Genomic DNA, 10,127 nt, shown 5'->3' with positions numbered 1-10,127 from the left:
GTTATGCATATGTGTTGTATGTAAGATCTTGGGGAATCAATAGATGGCAAAGGACCTTGTTTGGGGTGGTCACGCCTTTAGGAGGTGACTCCTGTGCCACCCGCTGGTGAATAAACATAGCACTTTGTAACTTTAATTAGTTAGAGGGTCTTTGTCCGTGATTATACCGGGTTTTTTTTAACGATTCATTTGGCGAGCCTGGCCAGGAGGAGGCTCTGCTCGGCTGTGAGACCAGCCGGGGTAGTGGACCCCTCGGGGCACCCCTGGGATATTCCTGGAAGAGAGAACTCCGCTGCCCAAACTGTTCATCCAGCAGCAGACAAGGACTCCTGAGTTCCAAAACTCCAGACAAAAGGGTATGTTTAGAAATTGAAACAATTTAAGTTGTGACCTGTAAAGAGCGCCCATGGTCAGGAAAGGCTGTTGGTAAGTCGTGGGAGACGTCCCACGCACAACTTGTGCCTCTGTGTGCTTGCAAGACTTGTTTGGTATTTGGTTGTACTTGGTTGCCAGCAGAGAATCTTGTTATACCGAGCCGAAAGGGCTCTGTCTGTAGTTGCTGGCAGTAGATTTTGCCATTTGTTATGCCGTAGAGGGCTTTGTTTGCTAGCATTGTGGGGCTAGCACTTGTAAAGGCAAAATCCTGATGTATGGTTGTTGAACTGTGTGAGTGCGTCCTGACTGTGGGAGTGATTGGGAAAGAGAGCTTGTTGAGACGTGCTTTTAGCATGAAGTGAGTGGGAGTTTGGACCCACGGTTCCGTTCTTGGGTGACTGAAATGGCTGGGGAAAAATGAAGCAAGTGGGGTGCATGAAATCCTTAAAAAACTCCCTCCCTACTGTGACTGTGGTGTGTGTTGGTTCTGCATTTTTAAAGGTAACACCGCCCTCTTGACTGATAAGGGCAGTATAAGTTGATTTAAAAAAAAAAATGAAAAAAAAAATAGTTTTTGAGAGCTGAAGCATGACTGTTTTTGATGTAGACTGACTACAGGACCGTATTTTTTTTTTTAAGGAGGAGTGATGGGAACTAACCAGAGTAAAGAGATCCCTAAAAATAGTCCTTTGGGGTGCGTTTTGGCACATTGGAAGGAGCTAGTGGGGTGTGGTGGCTCAGAGAACCAAAGGACCCTTGTAAAGTTTTGTACACAATGGTAGCCACTTTATAAGCTTGAGGGGGGGGCCAGGTGGCCCCCAGCTGGATCTTTACAGTATGAGACTTTGTTACAGCTTATGTTATTTTTGAGATGGGAACAGAAGTGGGAGGAGGTGACTTATGCAGACATGTTTTCCTCTGTCCGGAATCACCCTGAGTGGCAGAGAGACTGTGGACTCAAAGCCCCCTCTGACCCCTCAGTATTGCCCTTAGAAAAAGAAAATGAGGCTAAATTAAAATGATGTTGTAGTGCATGCTCCATAAACCAACGTTGCACACACTGATAAAGTGTATCCAGCTGACCTTTTGGAGCAAGAATTGGGGGATTTGTTTGAGCCACCCCCTAGAAGGCAAAGTGGGGTGAGGGGGGAAGCAAATTTGGGACAGCTATTAAACCCAACTCCCACTTTATCTACTACTTCTGAAGAGATGCCCACTCCAGTGTCCCCCACCCCAATCAAAGCAGTTTCTACTCCAGCTCCGGTTCCCATTCCACCTTCTGAGATTTCTATCCAGACTCCAGCCTATGTCCTGTCCCCCACCCCAGTAACTATCACAACCCCAGTTCCAGTTTTAACCAAAGCAATTTCTATTTCAACTCCAGCTCCAGTTTTAACCTCAGCTGAATCAACTCCAATTTCTATTTCCAGTTCAGCTTCATCTTGTATCCTATCCCCTACTCCGACTACTCCATTTACTCCTAAATCTCTCCCACTGCTTAGCAGTGACAGTGAGGAGGAAAAGCCCTCTCCAAAGCGTCTAATAGGATCCCAGAATCGGAAACAAGTCAAAGAAATTGTACAGGCACCTTTGAGAGAGACAGTGAGTCCTGAAGGGAAAACAATGCTAGTTAAAATTCCTTTTTCTACAATAGATTTAGAGGCCTGGGAAAAGCTTGCTAAGCATTATCGGAGTGATCCGATAAGTGTTGCAAGGAGATTAAAATTTATGGTTAAACAGCATTGACCTGACTGGTCAGATCTCCAGCTGCTGCTAGATGCCTTAACAGAAACAGAGAAACAATTAGTTTTGAAGGTAGCTGGAAGCTTAGCAGAAGACGCTTGCAAAATAACACAATGCAGAACTAGTGATGTTTTTCCTCTTCAGGACCCACAATGGGATCCTAATGATGATGATGATATGGAAAAATTAGAGGCTTATCAAGATTTTATAGTAAAGGGGTTGGAAAGAGCAATTCCTAGAACAATAAACTGGTCTGCCCTGTATACAATTAAGCAAGGTCCCTCTGAAACACCTTCTGAATTTTTGGAACATTTACGAGATGCGATGCTCCCCTATACAACTTTAGATCCTGAGTCTGAGGAAGGAATACAACAGCTAGTGGGGTTATTTCTGGGACAATCTACAGGGGACATCAGACTTCAGAAAATACGGGGTCCAACAGCACGGCATTTAGAGACTTTGCTAGAAGAGGCATGGAGAGTTTTTAGTAATCGGGAAGAAGGATATAAGGAAGGAATGAAACAATTAGCAACAACAGTGAGGGAGGAAAGAGAAAAATATAGACAAGGGCTACCAAGACAAGAACTACCCCGGTTAGGGAAAGATCAGTGTGCATACTGTAGCAAAACTGGACACTGGAAAAGCCAGTGCCCGGAACAAAGAAAAGGTGATAATCAAAGAAAAGGAGATCGAAGAGGGGAGGCGATGGTGACTCATGTCAAAGAAGACTGAGACAGACTGGAGAGTCTTACCCTAGGAGACCCTCTGGTTATAATGAAACTAGGGAACAAAGAACAAGAAATGAAGTTTTTAATAGACACAGGGGCAACACATTCAGTGTTAAATAAAGCCTTGATACCAATAACAGATGATTATGTCATGGTAAAGGGGGCAACTGTCCAATCTGAGAGGGCTTATTTTTGTAGACCCTTGAAATATAAACTTGGGAAACAATGGGGAATTCATAGATTTTTATATATGCCCAATGCTCCATTAGCACTTTTGGGTAGGGATCTATTGGAACTATTAGAAGCAAAAATAATATTCAAAAATGGGGAAATTAGTTTGGAGGTAAAAGATCAGCAATATGTGGAACTGCTAAGCTTAATGCTAATAACCAAAGATATTGTGGCTGAAAACAAAGAAGAAATTATTAAGAAAATAATAGATCAGGTGTTCCCTGGGGTGTGGGCCTCCAATACACCAGGGAGAGCAAAAATGCTTTACTAGTACAAATCTGGCTTAAAGAAGGAAAACAACCAGTTAAAATTAGACAATACCCCTTAAAAAAGGAAAGTAGAGAAGGGATTAGTTCAGTAATTAAGAACTTTTTGCAAATAGGACTACTAAAAAATGGCAATCTGATTTTAATATTCCTATTTTGCCCATAAAAAAGCCCGATAGAGCATATAGGTTAGTACAAGATTTGAGAGTTGTTACCCAACCCCTACACCTTGTTAACTCATTTAACATCCAAACTAACCTGGTTTGCTGTTTTAGATTTGAAGGATGCTTTCTTTTGCCTTCCTCTCCATGAAACCAGCCAGAAAATTTTTGCATTTGAATGGGAAAATCCCAAAACTGGAAGTAAAACTCAGCTCACATGGTGTGTACTACCCCAAGGGTTCAAGGACTCCCCTACCATATTTGGAGAACAGCTGGCAAAAGATTTAGAATCCTGGGAAGCTCCATCAAGAGAAGGACAACTGTTACAGTATGTGGATGACCTCCTGATAGCTACTAAGACTCAAGAAGCATGTATGGAGTGGACAGTAAGCCTCCTAAATTTCTTGGGTCTGCAGGGGTATCGAGTATCCCAGAAGAAAGCCCAGATGGTGAGATGAACAGTTGTCTATTTGGGCTATGAGATTAGTGCTGGACAAAGAACCTTGGGACAAAATCACATATATGCCAGACCCCAAAACCCCAAACAGTGAAAGAACTGAGAACCTTCTTGGGCATGACAGGGTGCTGCAGAGTATGGATTTACAATTATGGGCTGTTAGTCAAACCCCTATATGCCTTGATTATGGAAGGAAGCAGAGATCTCCAATGGATGAAAGAAGCAACACGAGCCTTTGACCAACTAAAGAAGGGTCTCACGTCAGCTCCAGCCCTGGGACTTCCAGATGTGAGTAAATCATTCTTTCTGTTTTCTCATGAAAAGCAGGGGATTGCTCTGGGAATACCAGCACAAGACCTGGGCCCGTATTGGAGGGCAGTTGCCTGCCTCTCCAAACAGCTGGACACGGCAGCCAAGGGGTGGCCAGGGGGCCTCAGAGCTGTTGCAGCAATAGCACTGAACATCCAAGAGGCACACAAATTCACCCTAGGCCAGAAGATGACTGTGCTAGTATCCCACACAGTGTCTGCAGTCCTGGAGGCAAAAGGGGGGCATTAGCTTTCCCCACAGAGATTCCTGAAGTACCAGGCTATACTAGTAGAGCAAGATGATGTTGAAATTGTGGTAACTAACATTGTGACTCCAGCTTCTTTCCTCAGCAGGAGTATGGGAGAACCAGTGATCCATGACTGCCTGGAGACCATTGAAGCCACCTACTGCAGTCACCTGGATCTGCAGGACACCCCTCTCGAGGATGCTGAGACCTGGTTCACTGATGGGAGCAGCTACATCATCAGTGGAAAAAGACATGCTGGGTCTGCAGTTACCACAAACAGGGAGGTAATAGAGTCTGGACCATTGCCAACAAACACCTCTGCACAAAAGGCTGAAAAAATCACTTTAACCCGGGCCTTAGGGCTAGCTAAAAGAAAAGAAAAGAAATCAACATATATACAGACTCAAGGTATGCATTTGGAGTGCTTCATGCACATGGAGCTATTTGGAAAAAAGAGGACTGCTGAACTCACAAGGGAAAAATATTAAACATGCACATAAAGTATACTATTAGATGCAGTCCAGCTACCTGAAAAGGTAGCTATTATGCACATCAAGGTACACCAAAAAGTGAGCTCTGAATTGGAAGAAGGAAATGAGCTGATGAACAGAAAGGCAAAAGAAGCAGCCAAAGGCAAGGTAATTATTAAAACAATTGAGGCAGCTTTAATTCTAGATGGGCAAATTTCTATGGAAGGTAAGCCAAGATACAATCAAAGGGACAAAAAACTCATTAGAGAAGAAAACAGGAGTTGTAACCAAGAGTGGTGGGCTATTAGAGACAGAAGAAGGGAAGGCTTGTGATCCCCTCTTACATGTCATGGTTATTAGTGAAAAAGGAACATGAGAAAACACATTGTGGAATTGATGTTCTGTACAATTATTTGAAAGATTGAATCATGGCCAGAAACTTGCAAGGTGCAGTAATTCAGGTGACTTTCCAATGTAGCCTTGCCTCCAAACTAATCCCAAGAATATTCCTAAACCAAAGCCTGGACAAATTGAAAAAGGCTATGGGCCTGGGCAACAATGGCAAATTGATTTTTCAGAACTACCCAGGAGAGGAGGATACCAATACCTATTGGTATTAATAGGTACCTTTTTAGGGTGGGCAAAAACTTTCCCTACCAAAACTGTCAAAGCATGAAAAGTAACCAAAGCATTGTTATTAGTAAAAGAATTTACTAACTTTGAAGAAGGAGTGGGGAATGAATAATGGTTTTAAAAAGTTCGAATTTTTACTAAGAGTAGAAGTAGTTTCCACGACCAAGATGTAAGTTAGGTAGGTAAATGGTAGGTTAATAATTACTAGATGCTTAGGCTAGAGCTAATTGGTATAATTATCTGCTATTATAAATTTATGTACAGAAGAACGTAAAATAAATAAACTGCTAACCATGAAGCACCAGGCCTTGGATCGTGCCAGAGGGTCACTGAGACCTGATGAAGACTCTCCTGACTTCATCCTTCAAGACCACAGACCCATTTGAGACCACCGACCCAATTCAAGAGAAGAACTGTGCACGCATGAAAGACTAACGGGCTCATTTTAATATGGGATGGGGCTGGGAGGTGCTGGGGTTATGCATATGTGTTGTATGTAAGATCTTGGGGAATCAATAGATGGCAAAGGACCTTGTTTGGGGTGGTCACGCCTTTAGGAGGTGACTCCTGTGCCACCCGCTGGTGAATAAACATAGCACTTTGTAACTTTAATTAGTTAGAGGGTCTTTGTCCGTGATTATACCGGTTTTTTTTAACGATTCAGAACAAGCAAGTCAAGGTTCAAGTGAAGCACTTGTGTTCTCTACTTCATCCAGGGTCATTTAATTTGAAAAGTTTTGGACTTGGATTTTCAACAGTAGATTGTCTTTGGCCCAGACTTAGAAATCTCTCAGCACACTCCCGTTTTCAAAATGAATGTTTTTACACTCCAAAATAGTATTTTTCACTAAATGTTAGTAAAAATTTAAATGGATGAAGAGCCTTCCACTTAGTGTTCTTGCTTAAAGGAATTTCCATAGTGATCCAGAAGAAAGTGCTTGATTTGGATACTCCTGAAAACTTCATGCCTTCCTTCTCCCCTTCTGTCCTTCAATATAAGGAAAGCAACATTTCTTATGTCATGATATTTGTTGCCAATGTGTTTGTTTGAAGATCGTGCATTTAGTAATGTTGTGTTAAAATCATCACCAGAATGATGATAGATGCACTTCCCAATTTTAAAACCCACATACTTAATTTTTGACTCCATCTGCACCACACCTAGTCATGTTTTTCACCTACTTCCTCTGTTATAATTGACCAGTCCTTTCTCTCTTGGATCACTAATTTGGTCAAATAAGACTAAAATGCAATGATCCCTTGAAAGATGGTGATCTAGTCAGTCTATTTCATCTTTTCCCATTTATTAGCTATCAAGACTTAATTCTGACATGTAATAAATACAGTCTTTCAGCTTTAAGAGGCAGAGGACATGAATTCCACTGAAATTGTCATTAATTTTTATCTTCAGAGTGACCCATCAACTCTTTCAAGTTTGGTTCAACAATTAAAGCATCAGTAACTCTACTGAGGAAAATATGGGCTGAGCAAGCAAATAATGGCTTGCTTAGGCAAGTCTGCAGCAGTTGGCAGTTTAAAAAGAGAATTTCATTACATTTTTTAAGTTTTGAAGAAGCAAATGGAGAAAAAAGTCCTTAAATGTTTGGAGGTATCATAGATAATTATGCAAGCGTTAATGTGAGAATCTACAGAGTATCCTACTTAATGATACATAGAGTTGTGCAGGGTTTTTTATTCATTCATGGGTGCATTTGTGGAAATAACCGTAGGTAAAGGGTTTTTTCTAACACTTTGCAGGGATATTTAAATCTAATGTATATTCATACTTTAAACTCTGTGTGCTGTGGAAAGAACACTAATGCCTAGACAGCATGATTTCCTCCTACAAAATTCTTTTTTCCTAGTAATCTGCAGCTTGTTCCCTGTTCTGCTTGGGTCAGCAGAGCAGTGCCATTCTGTCTTCAGCTGGAAGTTGTTTTTCCTTTCTTCTTCATGTGATTTTGGAACATGGATTTTAATTTCTGCCTCCCACAGCTCTGCCCACTGACAAATAAGCACAGCACCAGTTCATCATCTCCATACCTGTGCATTATTTGATGCCATTCTGCAGAACCCAGTGAAGATGTGTGGGCTCTGCAAGTATTCATGGATTTCTGTATTTTCACACCTACATATTGTCACAGATTTAATGCTGCTTCTGCTCCTGAAGTCTGTGTATGTCTATTTATCTACTGCTATTGCTCAGGATATAGCATATCCTGTGATTTTAGCTGCAGCAGAATTTTTTAGCAAGCATCATGTGAGTTCTTGAGCAGATATAGTGTAACAGAATTGAAGAGAGCTGCATCATACAAAACAAGAACAGTGTGCATTATGAGGAGAATCTGAAGCAGAGGGTGTGTAGTTCTTACACACTGGATAACAGCTAAAAGTGCCTCTTGTTACAGAGCACCTTGCAGACTCATCCTGTGCTTCCTTTCTGCTCAGCCGGAGTTGCCACATCTCTGAGCTTGTGTCTAGCCAAGCAAATCCCCATGGAGGGCACTGTACAGCCTCCTGAATGCACAAGAAATTTAGGACACATTTCAGCCTCACATACATGCAAAAAACCCCAAACCAAAATAAAACACTACAACTAACTGAAAAAAAAAAAGGCTAATAAAAACCCATGGAAATTTGTTTACAGGTTATAATAAATTGTCTCATGTCCTCTCCATTCTGTTATCCAAACTGCTGTCGATGTTAAGACAGAAGGACAGAGAGAGATTTCAGCAAGACTGACAAAGTTTAGGTGTGGATGGAGCCTCCTATCCCCTGCAGAAGAGCCTGCTTCCACTGCCTTTCTGTATGGATTGGTGGCACGGCCCTGATCTATGGCAGAGCAGCCTCCTGTGTCACCTACAGTGGGATTCAACAGCAGCTGAAGCCACTCTCACCCTGGATTGCCCAAGTGCTGCTCTGGCAGTGTCCTCAGGCCTCTCTTGCACCCCCTTCCCTCTGTGCATGCTGCCCTGGCAGCTGAAAGCCCAGCTGCTCGAGGGAGTGTCTGTGCTCTTAGCCAGGGTTGGGTTTGCTCTTTCAATACTTGTGCTGCCACACGCTGGGGAACCCGCAGGTGAGAGCTTCACTGCAACAAACAGCACCTGAGAGGAGGGGAAAGGGCTCTGAGGTCAGGCAAGAGATGAGGGAAAAGGGGAAAGGAAAAGGACAGAAAAGAAAATTCACAGGGCTTGATAGTTCAATCTTCCCTGCAAATTTGGCATACAAGTATTGTTCTGGATTCCTGAAAGATCAGTGGAGTCTGAGTTTATTATTAAATACAAGAGATGAAAAAGAATATTGATTAATTGTTCATTGGCAGTTCTGAACACTAATTATTTTGGGATCAAATATGTGTCCATGATATTAAAATATATACATATACATATAAACATATATACATATATATGTGTGTGTGTGTGTATATATATATATATATATATAAAAATGTGGGAATCAGAAACACAACATTAAAAAAAAAAGTTCAAATTAATTCTGGCATTTCATTATTTTGAAAGTGAGGAATCTGTGCTACAGGTTTCCTAAAATTCGTGTAGGTACTTTTGTATGTAATAGAAGCCTACAAAATTTCAGAATGGGATTTTCAAAAGCATTACATCTTTACTGTGTTCTAGCAGTTTGCCAAACAGTTGGAGACAGGAAAAATATCAAATTCTGGAAGCTCTCAAGTCCTTTCATCTCTAATCCTGAAAGAAAATCTAAGTTGCATGTCTGCTGAAAAACAGGCATAGCTATATTCTATTAAAAGAGATTTTGTATTTTTTTTTTAATCAGTTGTCTAGTAGTGGAAAGAAAGCAAGATCTTTCTTGTGACATACAACGGTGGCAGAAAGAAGATTTTGAGAGACTCCATTTAGAGCTTCATTTTTCTTATTGGTTATTTTTGCTGGAATTAAGTAGCAAGAAACAGCCAGAATTGCTCTAAGAGAGTGATGTCTTCAAAGAGAGTAAGAAGGAGGAGACAGGCAAGTACAGGTCAGTCAGCCTTGCCTCCATGAATGATCTGGGGCACAAAATAGAGCTGGAGGCAAGTCCTTAGTGCTCTGACCCCCAGGTGCTGATACTGGGGCAGATACTCTTGAATGTCTTCATTAACAGCCAGGCTGGAGGAGCAGTTTACCTTCAGCAAGTTTGCAGAAAATACATGATCTCTCCATAATTAGGTCACTTACACCCAGGGCTGCAGAATTAGTCACAGTGACTCAAACGGAAGTAGAAAAAGACTGCCCAAAACTCTCAGTTGGAGCACTGCTATTGCTCAAGTGTGCAGCTCACAAAGAAGCCCCTCAGCACTTGCCCAGGTTCCTTAGCTCATCTGCTATTTTAAGTTATTCCAGCAGTTTGCATGGCTGCATCATGAGAAGGTGTATCATGAAAGCAGTGATGGGGAATGCACCTGGGGCTGGCTGTTCCATGTGCAGCTGCAGTGCCAAAGAATAAAGACTCTTTATTTTCCTTTGCCTGAATCAAAACCTTCTGGAGATGT

Source organism: Sturnus vulgaris, chromosome Z, assembly GCF_052056855.1.
Source record: "Sturnus vulgaris isolate bStuVul1 chromosome Z, bStuVul1.hap1, whole genome shotgun sequence".
In the NCBI taxonomy this organism is placed as follows: domain Eukaryota; kingdom Metazoa; phylum Chordata; class Aves; order Passeriformes; family Sturnidae; genus Sturnus; species Sturnus vulgaris.
The sequence above is the reverse complement of the archived record's forward strand: the minus strand, read 5'-3'. Positions refer to the sequence as shown.